The sequence below is a fragment of the Montipora capricornis genome, chromosome 7 (assembly GCF_036669925.1).
Source record: "Montipora capricornis isolate CH-2021 chromosome 7, ASM3666992v2, whole genome shotgun sequence".
NCBI classification, from domain to species: domain Eukaryota; kingdom Metazoa; phylum Cnidaria; class Anthozoa; order Scleractinia; family Acroporidae; genus Montipora; species Montipora capricornis.
In genome coordinates, this window is record NC_090889.1 from 8,703,705 (window position 1) to 8,708,704 (window position 5,000).

At 39.0% G+C, this 5,000-nt stretch overlaps 1 long non-coding RNA gene across 1 annotated transcript in view; it reads right to left on the bottom strand.

Annotated features, from left to right (window-relative positions):
* Positions 1–4,303: 4,303 nt before the first annotated feature.
* LOC138058136 (uncharacterized) overlaps positions 4,304–5,000 on the bottom strand; it is a 4,094-nt gene continuing 3,397 nt past the window's right edge. The window contains exon 2 of the long non-coding RNA XR_011133804.1: positions 4,304–4,717. This is a non-coding gene — a long non-coding RNA (uncharacterized lncRNA). The remainder of the gene's footprint in view (positions 4,718–5,000) is intronic.

Consider the following 5,000-nt stretch of genomic DNA (forward strand, 5'->3'; position numbering starts at 1 on the left):
TGTTAAAGTACAGGAATCTTGTTTGTAGACGTCTTAACACGGAATAGAGTTTCAGTCTTGCATGTGCGGTAGTGAAAGCTGCGATAACAACATTCGTCTCGTCTGCTCCTGATACGAACCCTTCCCCGTGAGTATAATAATCTTCTATGCACTCATCATTGACAAACTGAATGTTTTTCACTTGCGTTGACTGACAGGTGAGGAGTCGATAGTAGCGTTCTGGATCCTTGACTATCTCCACTTGGGGCATGTTGTCGATGCTTGTGACAACCATGCCAAAGGCACCCCATGAATTCATAGATCGTCATCTATGCGTTGTTCACCCCCATTTAGACGGTCACCGTTTTAATGATGAATCCACGGCAGCCATTGGAGGGCCATGACAGAATATTTTCGGGCATGAAAACAAAAGCGAGAAGAATTCCTGGGTGGCATCAAGAATTAACGAATGCAGAGTATCTCTTTGATTTTGGAACGGAAAGAGAAGAATATTATCGTAGTGATGTGGACATTCTGAGGCGGTGCTGCTTACAATTTAAACTGCTAATGGAAGAAGTCTGCAACCTCGATCCATTCAAACACTGTCTTACTATTGCAAGTGCCTGTAACCGAGTGTTCCGACAAGAATTCCTAGAAGGAAACACTATTTGTCTTCTTCCTGTTCAAGGTTATATATGTAGCCGACTTTTCTTTCTTTTATTAATATGATGCTCATGCAACGTTTTCTTCTGTTGACGTTGAAGTAGCTGGAATTCAGAAGAGCGTGCGGCAACTTCATCCTCTTCAGCTAACGGACATGTTTCTACGTTGTTAATGCAACGTTTAGTGCCTTTACCGCTGTTGAACATAACTTTGGAAACTTTACCCTTGAAGCGTACTTGCTTTGACATATTTTCTCTGCTCTCAGATTTCGTTGTAACACACACTCACAGACACCGAATGCTTCTCTCTTTTTATTAACAGGTTGGGGACCTTTCGGAGAAAATAAGGATCGAAATCTATCAATCAAATTCTTCACTATCAACTTTATTCTTCTTTAACTTGACAAACTTGTTTCCTTTTTACTGTGGGTTTAGTGTTTTCTTTAGAGAACGACAGACCCAACCGGGTTGAACGCACGACCTTTGCTCAATCAGATCAATTTTTATGCAAGAAAAGAATTCTCTTTTCTGGTTGGTGCTTATGGTTGATCGGTTTTTGACGATTTCGACCAATGAGAAGCAAAATAAAAGAACAAAAAGTGAAACAACCTTTGCTCAATCGGATCAATTGGTATGCAAGAAACAATACTCGTTTTCTGATTGGTGATTATGGTTCATCGGTTTTTGACAATTTCGAACAATAAGAAGTAAAATTAAAGAACGAAAAATGAAACGACCTTTGCTCGAAACCAGATCAATCTGCGTGCAGAACTTATCAACAATAGACGAAAAAAAAAAGATCGAGAGCAACAACCAAAAGGATATATAGATCGCTAAAGTTATAGTGAATCTTGTTAGTATACGAAATTCCTGTGTTGTTTTTCGTTTTCTTTTCAAATTTTAGTACTTTCTACACTTTCCAAGAGAAGTTTGAATGCCGAAACCTATTGCGTGATTCCTTACCGCGTGCTTGTAAACTACTCCGCCTTAGTATGAACTAAATTCTGAACCAATATAGTCTTATATCAACTTGAGTAAACCTATCCAAGATAGTCATTGGTTTTGCAATTCAGTGCATATTTGCATGCAAAAGCGTGGATGAGAATGGAAACAGTGATAATCCTGAAGGATGTGATCACTGTCGAAGCTTACTTGAAAAGCTTATAGACAGTGATTTCTAACTACAGCGACTGCTTTTCAATTAACCTTTGCTGCTTCATTTTTGCATCCCTTTTGCTGAATTGCAAACTTAAGACGAAGTCATGTTTTTGAATAGGGTTTCTAGTTTATAAATAGTATTTGTTCTTATTGTTTGTAAATACTTTAATTTCTAGGTCCCTGCTTGTAAATACAGAGGTTCTTCATTGTCCGTAGCCACTGTTCGTTTTGTAGCGCTCCCTTGTGAGAAATAGTCAGTCTTCCACTCGCTCGCTTGTTTGGTCCTGCTTTTCTAGCGGAAACTTGTTTCAACTCGTTTGACCGTGACGTCAGTGCCTTCTCATTGATTCTTCGTCTATCCAATTGTTCTTCAGTTCCCTTGTAGGCGCGATACTACTCGAATCGTTGGGCGGAATCGTACCACCAGAACACAGTACACTTCACTTCAAATAAAAGAAAAATATAATACAAAAGAAATATATGACGTGCAGCTCATTCAAAGCCCCCAAAGCTCATTGCCGCCATGTTGAATTTACTCTCGTGCACCTACGTGTCGACACGCATCGCATTAAACCCCTATTGCAGCTGAATCTGCACAATAAAGAATGGTTTTAGGTTTTGTCACAGAGTCTGGTAACATTGCTGCTAACATTTAATCATTCTCATCAACGGCGAATTGAGATCCTGGGTTATCTTTAGTGTCCACACCACTCAAAACAATCAATAGAATCACAAAGAAAAACTAATTTGAGAAGGAGCTTATGTATGGACTTTCAAAAGTCCTATTATTCTACATAGAGGCATCATCACCATCCCCATTGTCATAATCGCCATGAGAGTTTTGTTGCACATAACCTGACTTTATGTACTCTAAGTGTAGACAATAAATCTACCCCGCCCATCTCTCCCCAGCCATGTATGTGAAATGTGCAATATTAGGAGAGATTTAAACAATAGGCACACATCGTCTTTGCAAGAAATCAAATTAACTCTAAACTTACCTCTGCAAGATCAGGCAGCAACACTTTATCAAACCTTATATACACAGGCTTGTTTTGAAAAGGCAATGTGAGTTAATTAACAATTGTTCCATGAGCGCGCGTTGCCAACGAGGCACGTGGCGCCGAGTTCGCTATAACCAGTCTCATATCCAACAAGCGCGAATGGAATAATTTGGAAGTACGAAATACGAGCGAAATCGAGAAATCTTGATGAAGATGCGATGTTGTGTAATACCTTGTGCTCAGACAGACGTAGGCTCATCACAAAAACATTTCTTGCCTTTTCGCGTACTTCTAAACGTCGGAATTGATCCAAACTTTCCAAAGATAAAGTTTTTTTTTCGTTTTTGCCTTTATTCAAAGAGAAATCTCGCTTTCCGGTGAAAAAAGATTTTGTTTAGCAACGCTTAACGCAATCATTTACCATTTAAGGTCAAACTAAGGTATATGAGGTGCTAACTGAGATTGAGTGAACCAATCAGAGCACGTGAAATGAATTATCCGAGATTGAGAATTTAATAACAACAGTTATCCCTTCTTGACCTGGTGCAAGCGTGACATAAGTACTTCTATGTCCATCAGGGGAGGAATCTTTTTTCGAAACGCCTCCATTACGGTTTCCTCAACCAGCACTTCTTTCATGCCTTTCGAAAACTTACATGCACTGACCAAGTAATCATGCTCAGTTAATGCTATTGCCCTGGCGCGGTACAACACTTACTCCTGCTCCAGGAAGTAATGTCAAATCACACAACAAAAATGGAGTATTTTCTTTCGCCTTGGATCTTGACCGATTTGTCCTGTTCCTTATATTGGCGGTGCCAATTCGTCTCATGTTCATGAGACGCCTGAAATGAGAAGAACTTGCAATTGCAGTCTGATTTGCGCTCGAGCTTGGATTAACTTGCGATCTTGTAAAAACACGGGATACTTCAGCATTAACACTCGATGTTGGCTGAGACATTTGACCTGTCCACACTCCGAACGTCCTGAAGAAGTTGACGCAGTTGCTGCTCATGCTGCTGTGCCATTTTTTTAATCCCCGAAAGCGAAGATATCCGAAAGGGAAAGTAAAGAAAGCATGGCGGGCGGAAGTCCCGCCAAACTGCACTCCGCTGAATAGGTAGTGCTCATCGGCTTGGAAAAAGCTCGAGTGATGATTTTTCATTCTCACCTGACGATTTCTTATTCTCGTCCTATGATGTAGAATTCTCGGTACATTGTTGCATCATCGTTATTCTCAATTAATGGTTTTTCATTCTCGAAGGGTAATTTTGAATCTCGCATGAGTGTTTTTCACTCTCGACAGGTAGTTTTGAATCTCGTATGACAGTTTTTCATTCTCGTATAGTGATCTCAATTTCTCATGCAGTAATTTCTTAAACTCACCTATCGATTAATGAAACTCGATAGGTGATTTCAAACTCAATGTAATTTTGTCATGTTTGGCTTGCCATAGTTAGTGCGTATTTCTTGTATTTTTAAAAAATCCTCTAATATATATTTTGTATCATTTATAGTTATTATTAGTTTTACAGGGCCCATATCGATACCAGTTGTATAACGGAAATGGTTACCCTGTATAAATAGTACAAATTATATTATTATTATTAAGTTTACTGAGAAAACTGTTTTCATGCTCTCACGTGTTTTCATTAAATTGTGAAAAGATCGGTTTGATTACAGAATGATAATTTTTTAAAAAAGCTTTTTAAACTAAGTTCCTCAAATGAATGTTACATCGATATATGTACGCCTCAGTCTTCCCGTCTTCTTGTAATAGCCTATGCTAACGTGCCCACGGTCGGGTTTTCATGGTTAATGCCCTCCTACCAGGCAAATGCACCTTTTGACGTCCATTCAGAATCAGGCAAGCTCAGTGCATGCTGTAAGCGATGGTTTGAATCATCAAAAGCCCTAAAAGGAAATGAAGAATAGGATACAGACAAGAGGTTTCCTTTTTTCCATTGCAGAATCAAGACGCAAATCACGAGTTTGGCCGAAACTGGCCATGTAACTACAGTTGAAAATAAGATATTGAAAACATAACATAAATGAATTGTTCCGGGTATGTATCAAAATATTTGAATTTTTGTTTCAAAATGGATTATCTCCAGATTTTATCTCAGTTACGAAGTCGGCTAACATGGTGAGCTATTTTGCAGATGTCTCTATCTCTGTTTGGAGAGTAGATTACGTC